The following is an 18,608-nucleotide window of genomic DNA, read 5'->3' as shown; positions in this document are numbered from 1 at the left end:
GAAACAAGGTGAGTTTGAGTTACCATGATTTTTGTCCTTCCACTCGTATTTAAGGGACAGTTCTTTTCACGTGTGGGTTTCAGGTGTAGTGACGTCCAAGATTTTCTGGACCCACTGTTCCAAGCCTTCAACTATAGGTGGAACCATCAAGTTGCTGAAACAAGCGAAAGATGAAGGATGAATATGGATATGGAAGAATCCCTAATGAAAGAGATATGAAATATTGAACAAAAGGTTACGAGTGTGGTTCCAACATTTCCGGAAAGGATGAAGTCATTGCCGAAATGATTTTATTGATGAAAATTTGTCACGCCCCAAACCTGAAGAAGTGTGGCCGGCACCCAGTACCATACTCGGCCCAAGCGTACTACTCTGTAACTGTGAACTCTAGAGGGGTAACCCTCAACTTAGGCCGATGAGGCCATATTTCGAATCGTCTGACAATAACGCCTCTCTCATCTATGGGGTAAACATACCCAAAAGCTGATATATAAAACTATGCAGGTCGACGGAGCTGCCATGACTATCTACTAATATATAAAATATACAGGACTCGTCTACAAGCCTCTAGAGATAATAGAACTGTACCATGGTCGGGACAGAGCCTTGACCTACCCATCAAACCTGTATATGACTCCAAGGTCTAGACCTAGTAACTCCGAGGAAGTGAAGCTTACCAACCAAGCTGATGTTTGACTCTGTCTGCTGGAAAGGTCTGTCCAACTGTCAATGAGGACCTGTAGGAATGAATTGCAGCGTCCCCGACAAAAGAGGCATCAGTACGAAATAATATACCGAGTACTTAAGGCAACATAATAACTAAAAGCTGAAACTGAACTGATAATATAATAACTGAAAGTTACTGGGAGTCAAAGGTAATCTGAAGATGTACTTACATGCTGATACTGACTCAATTCTCTCAATATAGTAAGTAAAATAGCCGTCTGGCCTTATAAGGCTCGGTATGTGTAACTGCTCTGCCGTAGTAGGCTCGCTCATAGGCATTTGGCCATACTAGGAGCTAAATCTAAGCCATTCTAGGCTCGCTCATAGGCGCCAGTAGGCTAGGTATATAACTCACCATCTGATTAGAGGTTGCCGAATAAGGTCCTGCCCATCTATTATAGCTCGATGGTGGTGAAAATACTGTAATACTGTATATATATAGACTCTCTGCACTCTTGGCTGACAGAAGACAAAACTAAACTGAATATGAAGCCCGATAAGGGAGAATGATGTAACTTATGAGACTAGGAAAATGTACATAAATTCAGGAATATGAACTTCTCTTTATGTCTCATTATCAAGCACATGCAATTACTGGATCATGCCAAAATGAAAGAAAGGCTTAGCCTTAACATACCTGAGCTGATTCTCTTGACAATCCCTTTAACATACATCAATTGTGAAAACACGTAATAGCGGATCGAAGTAAGGAAAAATCCGTATGATATTCTTGAGAAAGATTGCACTGTACTCCCTTAGAATCGCAAATCCCACGTTGCTATAGTATTAAGTAGTCTTTGCTAGAGCCTTACACGTTACATAGTAGTTGTAAGCATCCAATTTTGTGAATTAGAGAGGCTTTTAAGTCTTGGTGGTGTGGGCCCCACTTTGTAAGACTTTGCCACCCAAAAATCTCTTAAAATGCCACCTATCTTCCTACACCAACAGTCATTACTTGGTTTTCTTATCCAACCTTATGGGCTTCCACGTTGGGAGCCTTAATCTTATCCAAATAATTCATTAATTATCAACTAATCTTCTTGATTATCTTGTTAATCTCCCACTAACCGATATCCCAATTATCCACATAATTAAGAATTATCTCGAATTACTTAAAATGATATGCACTTTTAACACACTTTATACACCTTATTATCATGGTCATGTGGTACCTTGTATGGCATTAGTCCATAAATACGGGGTATTATAGCTTAGACCGTATTTTATCTCGAAATGTCAAACTTCGACGAAACTCATTTTCTTCGATTCTCTTACCCTCTCACCTTCACGAATTTACTTATCACTTGTTTGAAATAGCATAATACTTATAATCTCAAAATAATCTCATTCCCGAGCTTACGTCGATCAACGTATGACGAAACTTTAACGTACGATAAATGCAAGATGTAACATCTCATTTCCGAACTTATATCAATTTACTTATGGCGTACTTCTACATATGAAAACATGGGGTGTAACACAATTGAAACAAACCTTTCCATCTACCCATGATCGTTGTCATCATCTATGATATATAACAGAGCATGGTGGCCACGTTTGCTGAAATTTATCATTCCTCCACGAAAGATTTTGGAGGAGTAGAGATTCGTCACATGAGCTAAAAATAGTGCCTCTCCCGTCTCTTGGCACAAGTGCCGAAGATAAGAAATTGTCCTCTACACAGAAGGACTTACTTGTGCCAAACACACTTGGCAGCGGAGGCAGAACTCCGCAATAACGAAGTCAAGCTCTCCACTCAAAGAGCATGCACCCAAAAGTAAAGGGATAAGTGTAAAAATATGTGAAACCCTCCTTGGGAAGGATCACTCGCTCTGTTAGATCAAGAGCAACAATGTCCAAATCATGGCAGCGGCAGTCTTCTTTCACAACTAGAATACATGAAGGACGGATGGAAGAAGGGTATCTGCAAACATCCCACGTGCGAGGAAGAGCTAAAAGGAATTTCTCTTCGAAGTCTTTTGCTGTAACAAGACTTCTAGAAATGATAGAATCCACCGTTGGAGGAGCAGCGTCTTCAGCTTTGCTCTTGCCCTTTGAAGAACTGACATTCTTTGAAGAAGAAGCTATTTGGATGAAATAAAAGCTTTTTCGTTTGGAGGGAGTTAAAGAAAGGTAAACTAATAAGAAGATTTTGGAACGATTGAAAAATTATGGAGTATCAAGGGAGAAGGTTGTTACGTATATGTAAAAGTTGTGGCGCCTAAATTTATAGCCATGATTACCTCGATAACCGGCAAATTATATGTTGAATCATGGGGTGACGCGTGTTCGGGGCATTAAATGCGGATAGACGTGTGTCTAATCAACCGTCAGAAGACTTCAGAGGGCATCATAGTCATTCCTACCAAAAGAGTATTTCTACCAACTTTCCGGTAACATAAAGTTATGTCAGCAAAAAGCAGGGGGACTATCTGTATAGGAAAAAATATGATATGTCAGGTGGCCGCTTAAAAGAATGACACGTGGAACCGAGGGAAACTACCTCGTTTGGCACCGTGGGGAATGACACTCATAAAAAGGCAATAAATACCTTCTGCCCGGTGGCATTAACAAAGAATATTCCATGGCATTAAGTGCACTGCCCGTTACAAAGAATTTATCATTTATACTCACCGTTACATATTCATCAATGACCCTCATAATTGACATTTAAGAAGGGCACGATCCTAGAACCTTGTTCCCTAGACGTAGCTATAAATAGTGAGCTCTGTTATGATTGTAAAAACAAGAATTTTCTGGCAAACTAATACTACAATCTACTCAAAGTTCTATACATTCTTATGTTCTTATTTTCTATCTTATTATTGTTCTTATTACTGTTGCGCTCGGAGGCTTCGCAATCGAAATCTTTATTTATGTCATTTCGTCTTCATATCAAGGCTACATGTTATATTTTTCTTCAATTATCTTATTTTTTTTGGGATCGAATTAATTCACTTGTCTAGAAACCACGTATAAATTTAACTGTACCGTTTTATTGGTAAACAATAGTTCTAATACTTTAAATACTGTCAGAAGTTATAGACTTCTTAAAGGATGATGCTATGATGGAACATCAACAACAACATTTGTTTCTGTTGGTAACAATGACTTATTTGAGTAGCCATTTCTTTGGTTGTTGTTGTCATTCTTTACCCACACTAGATGTATACTCTAAGAAGGAAAATTAACTGTAGCACCATAATTGTACCTCTGGTTTAATGGATGGCTGGCACCTAGTAAAAAAGAGAAGACAAGACACGCTTTCCAGCATACTTTAGGTCCACTATCTCGTATGTGCCATTTATGAGTCATCCTCCTCCTTCTCCTCATCAGCATACTTCAGGTCCCACTACCTCGTCTGTGATTGTAATGTTAAGATTTGATTGAATGGTGCTTGGATGTTTTAGTTATAAATGTTTATGTTTTCTTTAATTATTTGCATTTTGTGTTTGATTAGTTGAAATAATAAAACGGTGGATTAATTGGTTGGAATGATGGATTGATTCTTTAGTTGCTGTAATTTTGAATTGATAGGTGTTGTTGTTTTAAAATAGTTGAAATCTGTCAAAATATTTGTAGTTTTCCGACTAAATTCCCACTAAGGTAGTCGCAAAATGCTTTACAATTTTCAAGAATAGAACATTCTGAGACCGCAGTGGTGGGAAAATTAATAAAATAAAAAATATTAAAATAGTTTTGCGATCGCAGTAGTGGAAAATATAAATAAATAAAAAATATTAAATTAGAATTGCGACTGCATTAGTGGAAAAGCATAAATAAAATAAAAATACCTTTTAAAATTTGCGACCACTATGGTGGGAAAGATTATATAAAATTATAATTTTTTTAAGTTTTGCGGCCGAAGTAGTGGGAAAATTAATATAAAATTAAATTTTAATATGAGTATTTGCGACCGCGTCATCGGACAGTTGACGACATTTGTTAGTCGTTTTTTATTTTCTGTTTTTGACCGATGTAGTCTCAAATTACGGACAAATACGATCGCAAACTATTTCAGACCAGCTATTTTGCAACCGCGTTATTTCGGTCTGAACATGGTCGGAAATAGCATTTTCTGACCGCATTCTGACTGTTTTCGCTGTCGGAAAATAGCTATTTTCTAGTAGTGAATTTACTGTAAGAAAAAACAGAAGTAAAGCAGAAACTGAAAATAACTTGAAAACAGAATTTGAAAATGTATTTTGGAATGAAATCGAGCTCACTGAATGCACGGTGTGTCCTGAAGGAAATTATTCCCCTCAAGTACCCAAGGTGTTGGAATATTATCCTCCCAGAATAGAACGATTTGACTCACTGGAGTATCGATACCTAAATGCTGGTGAACTGTGAACCACTCAATGGTTGTAAATCACATTTGATTTTATTTGTGTAGAAGAAAAAGTTTGAAGTTCAGAAAACTTCATAAGGAAAAACTCTAGGATCAAAGCGAATTTATAGCCATTTTCTGGCACTGTTTCTAAAAATTTACAACCTTTCAGAAACAGTCATGGCTGTTGGAACAGGCGGGAATATATAAAATTATTTGAAAAAAATTTAAAATTATCCGGGAAAAGAAACGTACCGGGTCACGGGTCGCACACGCGGATCCTAAGTTATTTGTCCAAAAAAATTAATCATCAAGCGTTGACCAAATCCGAATTCGAATCCGAAGTCGAAGTCGAAGCCGAAGCCGAGCCAAGCGAGCGACGACGACGAAGACGCGAGGCTTACCTTCTTTCCAACCCTTTTTACACCATGGAAAGTGCTTTCATAATATAAGCACATTCCATTTTCTTTCCACTATCAATGAGGGACAATTGCTCGTTTTCAAAGCATAAGGGGACAACTCACTTTCTCTTCATATTTCTTCCCTCCATTTTCCATTCACCAACCTCCAATCCCAATAATCCCCCACATGAATGGGGAATGTCTATAAGACAAAGGAATGCACGGGCGAGTGTGTGATTTACAAGCAAGGATTAATTGCACCTGGATAAGTAGGTTTCCCTTTGAACTTTCCGTAGTGAACTTATATCAGATATACTCGGTCAATCGATAGATTTGATATCTTCAAACCGTCGAGCTTTGTTGTATGCCTAGACAACATAAGTCAAACAATCAACCCTTAACCATCTATGGTTCTAACGGTTGTGTTCGTTTCAGCCATTAACACCGCCTGATTTCATGAATACATAGAGAATGGGCCTTTACTTTCATTCCTCTTGAAGAGGCTTACACTTCATACCCATATAGGTGATTTCTAAACGTGTAGTCCTATAGACACACTATCTGGTCATTTCTTGCAAGAATTAGCAAATCATTAAGAAGCTTTAAGCTTTATTGACTCATCAAAAAGCCTTAATGCTTTCCCCTGATTTCTTTACATTGTCTTCATCACGAGAATGGGTTGAGTTATTTGAAAATGTTGAATCAACATTCATAACTTTTTTTTATCTCTTTGAACCTAGCTCTTGGGATCTCCAGTCTGCTAGGTAGAGTTACCGCCATGATGACTTGTCCTAGGCCTTAACCCCATTCTATTCGATGATCTTTCAACTGCCTCTCTAGGTAGGCCTTTTGTAAGTGGATCCGACACGTTATCTCTTGACTTCACGTAGTCAATCGTGATAACACCGCTAGAGAGTAGTTGTCTAACGGTATTGTGTCTCTGTCGTATGTGATGAGATTTTTCGTTATACATAACGCTCCTTGCCCTACCTATTGCTGCTTGACTATCATAATGTATACATATAGGTGCCAAAGGTTTGGGCCAATATGGAATATCTTCCAAGAAATTCCGGAGCCATTCAGCTTCTTCATCGGCCTTATCTAAAGCTATGAATTCAGATTCCATTATAGAACGGGCAATGCACGTCTGTTTGAATAATTTTCAAGACACTGCTCCACCCTCAAATGTAAAATATATCCACTCATGGATTTAACTTCAGATGACCTGGTGATCCAATTTGCACCACTATATCCTCAATAACGGAGGGATATTTGTTATAATGCAGAGCATAGTCTTAGGTATGTTTCAGATACACCAAAACTCGTTTCAATGCCATCCAATGTATTTGATTGGGATTACTTGTAAATCGACTCAATTTGCTAATCGCACATGATATATCTGGTCGCGTACAATTCATGATATACATCCAACTTCTCAATACTCTTGCATAATCCAGTTGTGAGTCACTTTCACCTTCATTCTTTTGAAGTGCATAACGCACATCAATTGGAGTCTTGGCAATTTTTAAATCCAAATGCTTGAACTTGTCAAGTACCTTTTATGTAGTGAGACAATGATAATGCTAGACCTTGTGGAGTCTTATGAAGTTTGATTCCTAAGATCACATCAGCAACTCCTAAGTCTTTCATGTCAAATATTCTAGACAACATGTACTTAGTAGCATTTATATCTGCCATATCTTTGCTCATTGTCAACATGTCATCAACATATAAACAAACAATGACTTCATGACCTAGAGTGTCTTTAATGTAAACACATTTGTCACACTCGTTGATTTTAAAACCATTTGCCAATATTGTTTGGTCAAATTTAGCATGACATTGTTTGGGTGCTTGTTTAAGCCCATAAAGCGACTTAACAAGTTTGCACACTTTTTTTCTTTACCAGGAACCACAAAACCCGTAGGTTGTTCCATGTAAAATTCTTCCTCCAAATCTCCATTTAAGAAGTTGTTTTAACATCCATTTGGTGGATTTCAAGACCATACACGGCCGCCAGTGCCACTAACACCCTAATAGATATCATCCTCGTTACTAGCGAGGAAGTGTCAAAGTAATAAAGGCCTTCCTTTTGTCTAGAACCTATGATAACAAATCTTGCCTTATATTTGTCAATAGTGCCATCAGCTATTTTCCTCTTAAAGATCAATTTCGAACCTAAAGGTTTATTTCCTGGAGGAAGATCAACCAATTCCCATGTATGATTATCTAAAATTGATTGAATCTCACTATTGACTGTCTCTTTCCAAAATGCTAAATCAGAAGATGACATAGCTGCTTAGAAAGCTTGAGGCTCATTTTCAAGCAAGAATGTCACAAAATCTGGTCCAAAGGAAGTAGATGTTCTTTGACGCTTGCTATGGATCCTCTTCACTTGGAGTATTTTCCTTTGGTTCTTCCCGTAGTCGTTTAGATCTTTCACTTCACGACTCACATTCAGTTTTATACGATAAATATTTTAAAATAATTCAGCATTATCTGATTCAATTACCGTATTAACATGAACTTCGGGATTATCAGATTTACGAACCAAAAACCGACATGCTTTACTGTTTGTAGCATATCCAATAAAAATACAATCCACAATTTTTGGTCTGATTTTTACCCTTATTGGTAAAGGTACTTGTACCTTTGCTAAACACCCCCACACTTTAAAATATTTCACGTTGCGTTTTTCTCCTTTCCATTTTCATATAGAATAGATTGTAATTTGCTGTGGGTTACTCTGTTGAGTATTCGGTTAGCTATAAGGATAGTTTTCCCCACAAACTCTGTGCTAAGCTGGAACTTATTAATAAAGCATTCATCATTTTATTTAATGTCCAGTTTTTTCTTTCCGCAATTTCATTGTATTGAGATATGTTGGGGGCAGTAATTTGATGGATAATTCCATATTCCGAACATATCTCTGCAAAAGAAGATTTGTATTCTCCACCCCTATCAATTCTAGTCATTTTATTCAATTGATTCTCCACTTCATTCTTGCATTGCTTAAATGCTTCAATTGCTTCAATTGCTTCATCCTTACTATTAAGTAAATAAACATAACAATATCGAGTACAATAGTCAATAAAAGTTATAAAATACTTTTTTCCACCACGGGATGGTATTGACTTCATATCACAAATGCCAGTATAAATTATCTAAAGGATTTGAATTCCTTTCAACGGACTTATAAGAATGTTTGACAAACTTAGATTCAACGCATATTTGACATTTTGATTATTACACTCGAATTTAGGCAATACTTCTAAATTAAATAATTTAATGAAGATGCCATAAATTATTTGACTCCAATAAATAAGAAGAAGTTGAATTTTTATTAATATTGTCAACGACCATTATATTGAGTTTGAAAAGCCCTCTGTGAGGTATTCCTTTCCAACATACATACTATATTTGCTTACAACAACTTTGTCAGATACAAATACACATTTGAATCCATTCTTAACAAGTAGGGAAGTTGAAACTAAATTTTTTCTAATAGTAGAAATATGAAGGACGTTGTTGAGCGTTAACACCTTGCCGGAAATCATCTTCAGGAATATCTTTCCATAACCCTCAATCTTGGTTGTTGCAGTATTTTCCATGTAAAGCTCTTCTTCGGGAACAGTAATAGAGTAAGTAGTAAATGCTTCTTTGACAACATAAATATGTCGAGTGGTTCTAGAGTCAATCCACCACTCCTTCAAATTTTCAACTAAGTTACATTCCGAAGCATTGCACACAGATCATCAATGTCATTATTCTTCTCCATTATATTGGCCTATCCTTTTTTCTTGTCCTTTTTTGGGAGATGACAGTAAGGGGATTTGTGACCAACTTTTCTACAATTATAACAGTTGCCCTTGAATTTTTTCTTGTTCTGCTCCTTAGTCTGTCCATAAGACCTCTTCCTTTTCTTACTTTTTTTGGAGCAGCCACTTCAACGATATTCGCTCCCATAATCGTTGAATTTTCACGTGACTTCTTTTCGGCTATTTTGTTATCTTCCTCAATCTTGAGACGAATCACAAGATCTTCCAACTTTATTTCTTTGCGCTTGTAATTTAGATAATTTTTGAAATCTCTCTATGAATGAGGCAACTTTTCAATCATTGCAGCCACTAGAAATGCTTCATTCACTACCATACCTTCAGCAATAAAGTCATGAAAAATAAGTTTATGCTCTTAAACTTGGGTTCCACCGGTTTTGCTATCTATCATTTTATAGTCTAGAAACTTGGCAACCACAAAAATTTTCAAGCACGCATCTTCAGTCTTATACTTCTTCTCAAGTGCATCCCACAATTCTTTCGAAGTATTCATAGCACTGTAGACATTGTACAAAATCATCCTCCAAAGTACTTAGGATGTAGCCTTTGCAAAGAATTGTCTGTTTCCACGCCTCAATAATAAAAAAATTTCATTGTCTGGCATTTCGGCGGCATGCACTGGAGGGTCTTCATTGGTGAATTTCTGCATACCAAGTGTGGTAAGCTAAAAAAACACTCTTTGCTGCCATCATTTGAAGTTGGCTCCAAAAAAATTTCCCGCTTTTTCGGCCGGTGGCACATCAGTTCGGCTTGACGAGTCTATCGTCGTTTGCCGCAACAGTCGCAGAAGGAGTTCCATTTTTAATTGCCATTTCTCACTGTCAATAGTTGACAAACAACAACGGAACAATTTAATTAATGTTAGAAAAATAAAAAAGTAAACAAGAACAGAAGTTATTTATGTGCTATTTCACAAGAAAACGATGAAGTTTTTATGTTCTTCAAATCGTTTCTGAATTATGAACTTTAATACTCCGATGAAGTATTTATATCTTCAAATCAGAAGTAGAAAAATTTACAAGAAGTAGAAAACCACAAAAGTTCTAATCTCCAAAAACAGAATACAGATTAAAGTATAAAAAAAATTCTTAAGATTGTTATTAATCTGTATTAACTATAATATTATAAAACAGTTATTTCCTGAAAGGAAAAACAGAAACGGGAAAAACAAAAGTAAAGCAAAACTGGAAATAATCTGAAAACAGAATCTGAAAATGTATTTTGGAATGAATCGAGCCCACTAAATGTACAGTGTGTCCTTAAGTAAATTATTCCCCTCAAATATCCGAGGTATTGGAATATTATTCTCCCATGATAGAACGATTTGACTCACCAAAGTATCGGTACCTAAAATGCTGATGAACTGTGAACCACTCAATGGCTGTAAATCACACTGGATTTTATTTGTGCAGAAGAAGAAGAAGTTTGAAGTTCAGAAAATTTCGTAACGAATAATTCTGCTATCAAAAGAATTTAAAATTATCCGGGAAAAGAAAGGGACTGGGTCGCGGGTCGCGAGCACGGATCCTGAGCTATTTCGGGTTGACTTTTGATAATTAATTTAATTAATTAATTAATTAATTAAAGGAAAATTTATCCAAAAAATTAATCAATCAATCATTGTCCGAAGCCGAAGCCGAGGCAAGCAAGCGAGCGACGTCGCGAGGCTTACCTTCTTTCCAACCCTTTTAACACCAAGGGAAGTGCTTTCTTTATATAAGAACATTCCCTTTTCTTTCAAGTACCAATGAGGGACAATTGCTCTTTTCCAAAGCATAAGGGAACAACTCACTTTCCCTTCACATTTCTTCCCTTCATTTCTCATTCACCGACCTCCAATCCCAACACTTCCTATCTCTTCTATATCAACAAAATTAAACAATGATTAATAATAACTCCTTCCATTCCAATTTATGTGGGAGGGTTTGGATTTCGAGAGTCAAACGAGTTTTCCTTTGATCGCGATTTTTTCATATGTCTTTTAGATATTGTGAATTGTTAGTTATTGTTGCTCATAGTACTTTTTATCTAGCTTCTAAATATACAAATTTCGTTTCAAAAAATTTAAAGATTCTATATCCGAATTCACAATCAAAATTAAAAAATTTAAAAAAAAAATTAAGTTTAAATCTCGAAATTGAAGTTTCACCACATCAATTGAGACAAAGTGAGTACCTTTTTTCTATGTCTCACATTATAGATGTCCTTTAATAATTAACTTATTAGATTAACTTTTACAGGTATCTGCATGATAATTTAATTCTTTTATTTTGTCTAGATTTACAAATAAGATTAAGTATAATCCAAATGTACGGAATTTCATTAATTTCTTTAATGTATTATTAGGAGTTACTTTAGCTCTTGCTCAAAAAGACATTAAGAGAGGTTTAGCCTATTCCACAATGTCTCAGTTGGGTTATATGATGATAGCTCTTGGTATATGGGATATTGTCGAAGCGCTTTATTTCATTTGATTACTCATGCTTGTTCCAAAGCATTATTATTTTTAGGATCCGAATCTATTATTCATTCAATGGAAACTATTGTCGGATAGTCTCCGGCTAACTTTATTAGTATAGTAATAATTGGAGGCTACTTGGTGGGTTTTTATGTGCTCTGGGATGATTCTTTATTTGCTTTCTTAAGATTTATTTTATCTGCTTGAAGCATGTTTAAGATGATAAATACTCAGAGTTTGCCTATGGGTAATGGGACGACAACAATTTTCTTTGTGAATAAAGTCTTTAGTAACCTTTTTTTAAAGTAGCGATTGGACTCTTCAAATGCACCAGGTTTTATGGATTTTATTTAACTTAAGAATTTAGTCATTATTCAAAATATAATTGAGAAACCATCACTTTTTATGTAAAATAATTATCTGAAATAATTTATTACTACTGAATGTTGTTTATTTCAAGTATAATTAAGATGCTTATCCATATAATAATTTTGTGTACAAACATATAAACCCCTTGCTTTCCTTTCTCCCTTTCAATTTAATATAACACACCAAGATATGAAAACGAGCAGAATGAAATTATAAGGAGATTAATCTGGTTTTGTTTATAGGTAGAAGGTAACTTTAAAATATATATTTTTTTAAGATTGTATTATAAAACTTAATATTGCGTACGAAAGGCTATTTTAACTCTTGTTGCTTCCGAATACTTTCTGTCAAGACCCAAGTTCTTCCTCCGTGAACTGTCGTGACGGCACCTACTCTCTACGACTAGGTAAGCCTAATATTGCGGAAATGGAATAGAAACACAAAGATAACAGCTAACGAATATAGTTAATAAGCAGAAACGATGCCGCTCGACATACACAATAATCACTTTTCCCAAAACCTGGAATGTCGCAATGTCACAAGCTTCTAAGAGTTTCTAACTGCTCTATACATTATGTCTGAAGAAAACAAGGGGAAATCAACATAAGGGGATAGAAGGGGACTCCGAGGTCTGCGGACGCGACAGATGTACCTTGAAGTCTCCTGAAGCAGCAACCACGCACTGCACACGTAAAATATGTGCAGCAAAGGGCATGAGTACACCATAACGGTACCCAGTAAGTGCCGAGCCTAATCTTGGTTGAGTAGTGGCAAGATCAGGTCGGGGCCCTACTAGTTTAAATATAACAAAATTTAACAGAAAGAAATATCGCGGTAAAGAAATAAGTACTGAACTTTAACCAGAAAATGAGCATAGAAGAACAACACCGCAGAAACACAAGGGTAACAATAGGGAATCTCCTAGGATACTGTCCCGTAATTCCAAACGTAAATGTGCAAGGGGATCTCCCGGAATACCGTACCATAGTCTCGAAGTAAATATGCAGTGCTGGGGGATCTCCCGGAATACCGTTCCATAATCCCAAAGTAAATATGCAGTACAGGGGATCTCCTGAAATACCGTTTTGTAGTCCCAAATAAATATGCAGCTCAACTAATGTAAACAACAGTTACAACAAGAAACCTACAGTTTTGACTAAGACCAATACAAGGAAAAATAAGTAATTTCACTAAACATGCTGCACAGAGTTCAAATAGGCAGTTAAACACATAGGCATGCTTTTTTAATCTAAACAGGATAGTACATATGCTAGTGTAGTTCAAACAAGAAGAAAAACAGGTTATGACTAAGTGAAAAATGGAGTTTTACCACAAATAGTCTGTATACGTACTCGTCACCTCACGTACAGGGCGCTCATATATCAAACACTACCAAATCCTAAGGGGAGTTCTCCGACACAAGGTTAGGCAAGCCACTTACCTCGAACCAAGCTCAATTCAATCTGAAACAGATGTTCTTTCCGCGAATATCCGACTCTGGATGGCCCAAATCTAGCCAAATCAATTACATAACGTAAATATAGCTACAAGCAACTAATTTAGCTAATGTAATTAAAGCTAAGGCAAGAAAATAGAAAAACGCCCAAAAAGCCTCCTCGGGCCCACGTCTCGAAATCGGGTAAAAGTCACAAATTGTGAACACCCATTCACTCACGAGTTCACTCGTACCAAAATTATTCAAATCTGATGCCAAAATCTCACTCAAAACTCAGAAATTTGATTAGGGAGCTTTTCCCCCTTTTTCCCAACTTTCTCACTCAAATTCCTTGATTAATTGGAAAAAACAACAATAGATTAGTGAATGCAATCAAAATCGAGTAAGGAATCATTACCCACAAGATTCCTCTGAAAATCTCTCGAAATTTCGCCTTAATCCGAGCTCTCTAGGTCCAAAAATGGAGAATGAATCAAACCCTCGATTTCCTCTCTTTTCTGCCCAGCTAAATCGCTTCTGCGAGCCCATTACCGTACCTGCGGTACCGCTTCTACGGCTAAAATCCCGCACCTGTGGAATTTCATTAACTTCCCAGGCTCCGCACATGCGCACAAATATCCGCATCCGCGGTTGCGCTTCTACGCTCAGATGTCCGCTTCTGCGATTCCCTATCCGCAGGAGCGAGTCCGCTTGGTGCCTTCAGCGCACCTACGACCACTGGCTACCCAAACCAGGGCCACATCTGCGATCTCATCCTCGCTTCTGCGATGCCGCACCTGCAGACCTTCCATCGCAGGTGCGAAAACACCATATGACTGATCCCTTCAGCAGCCACTCAACTTCAATATTCGACCCGTTAAACACCCGAAACTCACCTAAGGCCCCCTGGACCTCAACCAAACATAGCAACTAATCCTAAAACACCATACGAATTTAATCGAGCCCTCAAATCACATCGAACAACACTAAGAATACAAATCACCCTCCAATCCAAGCCAAATGAACTTGAAACCTTCCAATTTCCATAACCGATGCTGAAACCTATCAAACCACGTACGATTGACCTCAAATTTTGCACACAAGTCATATTCAACACCACGGACCTACTCCAACTTCCGGAATCGAATTCCGAACGCGATATCAAAAATTCCACTACCGGCCCGAAACTCCAAAAAAATTCGACTTTCGCCATTTCAAGCCTAAATGAGCTACAGACCTCCAAAACACAATCCGGACACGCCCCTAAGCCCAAAAGCACCCAACCGAGCTAATGAAATCTACGAAATTCTATTCCGGAGCTGTCTTCACACTGTTCCGACTACGGTACAAATTCTAGGACTTAAGCTCTCGTTTGGGGACTAAGTGTCCCAAAATACTTCGAAACTCAAAACGAATCATCCCGACAAGTCACAATAGCAGAAAATGGATACGGGTGAAGCAGTTAATAGGGGATCAGGGCTCTAACTCTCAAGACGACCGGTCAGATCGTCACACTTTCCTACTGTTAAACAAATACTAGAAAAGTATTAAAACTCTAGCCATCTTAAAAATAACTATCTTTTCTCTTCTCAGTTCCCCTTATAGGTAGCATTTTTCGTAAAATGTCATACTCTTTAGCAGATAAGATTTTCTCCCTAACTATAATATGAACAAATCATGTGATCCATCTTCAATGACAAATGACTGGTACTGTGCTGGATAAATAATAATGGTGTCAAAATGGATTAAAATATAATTATTCACCTATATTATTCACTAAAAGATGGATTGGATAATGAACATTTTTTTAAAATAAAAAAAAAGGATAAAATCCATATTATCCAATTTAGCACTTAATGGATAACCAATGATTTAACTTTTACATTTGTAAAGACTCAAATTGGAAGTTCCTCAAATTTGGGAGACCAGAAATTCTCCCAAAAATGACCATGTTAAAGAAGCATGAATAAATACCCATATTATTTACCGATTAACCCATTTTCGATCCGTATTACATACGGCTAGGTCGGATATTTTATCTGTTTTTATATTAGTCATTTTTTACCCGCTCATATTTGGCCTGACCCGCCAGTTAACCAGATTATGTGTGTTTTATTCATACAAAACCCAAGATTAGAAAGAAAAAAATATGATTACTGCAAAAAGTCACTAAATTCCAAAATCTCAAAACCTCTTAACGAAGAACAAAGTGTGATATAATCAACTATCAGATAGATTAGGGAATAAAATGTGCATTCCACTGGATAATCTTACTCGGTTTTTATTTTTCTATTCAAACTTTATTCCTATCAGTAGCTCATAAGAACTCCCTAAATAGAATGTCACCTTTCTTTCTTAAAAAATGTTTGAGTATCTGTTTCCAGAAGATAAAATAAGTGTTACTCCCAACTGCAGTAATAAATTATCAATTTCATTTCTTCCAGTTAATTCCACTTATATCCCTATTAAACATCAAAGATTAAAACTGGAATTGTAGGGGCACTCAATTTGAGAACCCTTCCAAAAATAAGCGTATGCCACTAAATGCAACGCGCACACGGTATTCTTTAGTAAAAGGCGAAAGAATAGTTCGCTTTGTGCTCGCTGCGTGGCTGCGTGAGTTTTGTGCTCTGCTTAAGTAACCTTTTATATCTAACAAGAAGTTTGAACTGACTCTTCCTTTTACGATGTGGGAGTCACCTCTCTTCTTCCACTTTAGTCTGTTCACTGTTTTCTTCAAACTCTGTGGTTTAAAATCGAAATTTAAAATAGAAACGGCTTTGCGGATTGCTATGCTCTGTCGTTTGCTTTATTCGCATAGTTGCTTCAAGCTTTTATTCGTTTCAGGTTCTTGAAGATTGTGAAAAATAGATGCTGGAAGCTGATTGATTATGTAATGTCGCATGCAGAGGTGGATTCAAAATTTGAAGTTTATCGGTTTTTATGATAACTTTAAATAAATTTATAATAATGACTGGGTTCACAGCTAAATATTTATATGAAAATTTTAATACATATACTGTCTAGGCAAAATTTATTGGGTTCACGTATATCCGTATGTATTACGGTATAGTGCATGTCGCTTTTGATGCATTTCTGAAGTAGCATTGAGTATGTCTCTTCAATAACAAGATTGTGTCCCTTCTCAATGCACCGTTTAATTCCAAATAGGAAAGAAGCTGCTTCAGCATAATTGCTGGTTCCCAGACCCAAATGCTATTCTATCTACTTCATCGTTTGATTCATTTGATAGTATTTAAGCGTTGATTTGTCACATTTTCTTGCTGATTGGAAAGAAATAGATGCTCATAACCTGATTATGATTAAATGTTGCATATAAATAAAGGTGTTGGACTAAATATCTTGAACCAAAAATTAAGGTTGTCTTTCTAGTGTTTGAATTGCAGAAAACAGAGCAGGCTGCAAGTTGTTTGAGTTGGCATCTTCTATAGCTACATTAAGATGACTTTATCTAGTGTAGAAATAAAAAACTCATTGTGGGAATTCCGGGCCATTAGACAATTTATAACCCATTGAGCAGAAAATTTTAGGTGAAGAATTGGGTAGGGGCTGCGCGAACGCAAGACCCCGCTGTCACAAATTATGACATAGGCTCGACCACTTGGGTCAACCTTAGGCGGGCACCCCTCCAAAGTGCAATGGAGGTCACCAACCTAGGCCATGGGTCTTATTGATTGCCCATTGACCCCGTCCAGGTAAGTATGTTTTAGTGTTGCTCCTTGCCATGGTTCTATACCCCTCCAACTCCTTGTTTTTCTGTTTGCCAGCCGATGAGGGACATCTAGTGCTTAATCTATCCTTCTTATATTCTCTCCGAAACAATTTATTGTTGCTGAATGTTGTTTATTTCAAGTATAATTAAGATGCTTATCCATTAATAATTTTATGTACAAACATATAAACCCCTTGCTTTCCTTTCTCTCCTTCAATCTAATATCACACCAAGAAATGAGAACGGACAGAATGAATTAGATGGAGATTAATCTGGGATGTTTTTATAGGTAGAAGTTAACTTTAAAAGAAAACTTATTATAAGCTTGTATTACATAACACTTAATATTATATTGCATAGGAAAGGCTATGTCAACTCTGTTGTGTCTGTATACTTTCAATTTTCTTATCGGCTTATCGAATTTGCTTAGTTGTCTAACTTTGAAGCTTTTTTTTTTGTTGCTCTATTTTCTTTATCTTTTTTTTAGTGGCTGGCCTCAAGGGGAATGATTTATCCATCCAGTTTTTTCCAGAGATTATATATTTCATCCAATGTGCTGCAGTTATCCACCAGTTGAATTAAGTTAAGATCCATCGATGACTAACAAGCAGTGGCTTGTGTTTTACGACCATCGAAGGTAACAGTGAAAAATGGTGGGAATACATGCAAAGTAAACTGGCTTTTTGCTGGTATTTACTAGTAACAGTGTAACACGAAGGACCAAAATAGTCCTCTGTATACATATTCAACTAGGTCGATAAACCCCCGATAATAGCTAACCGATACCAATCTGCCTGATATCTTATCGGGTGGCTAGCGAATTAATACATTTAAAAGTCGATAACCGATAAGTCGAACCGTTAAGAGTAAATAACCGTCCGATTCGCCCGATAAGCAGCCCTAATCACGACCTATAGGAGAAATTAGGTTGTGACAACATGGTATCAGAGCACTAGGTTCACGTAGGTCTAACAAGTTATGAGCAAGCCTAATAGAGTCGTGGATCGGTGCGGAGACGTGCGTACTTATCTTTGAGAGGCTATAGGGTGTTAGGAAACTACTCTTTCTTCATCTCTTATCGTGCAGTTGATATTGTGCTAAGTGTCTTTCTCTTATTCTCTCACAAATGGTGAGGACGCGTGCGACAGATGTACCCGATCATAGAGGAGATGCACCCCCTGTTGCTAGAGGCCAAGGGAGAGCTCCAGCTCGTGGTAGAGGACGAGGGCATCCCAAAGTTTCTCCAGTTGTGCCACCCGTGGATCCTGTGGAGGATCCTGCCATGGAGGACCAGGACGAGGTACCTGCAGCGGAGCCAGC

The sequence above is a fragment of the Nicotiana attenuata genome, unplaced genomic scaffold (genome assembly GCF_001879085.1).
Source record: "Nicotiana attenuata strain UT unplaced genomic scaffold, NIATTr2, whole genome shotgun sequence".
In the NCBI taxonomy this organism is placed as follows: domain Eukaryota; kingdom Viridiplantae; phylum Streptophyta; class Magnoliopsida; order Solanales; family Solanaceae; genus Nicotiana; species Nicotiana attenuata.
This window is presented reverse-complemented; position numbering follows the sequence as displayed.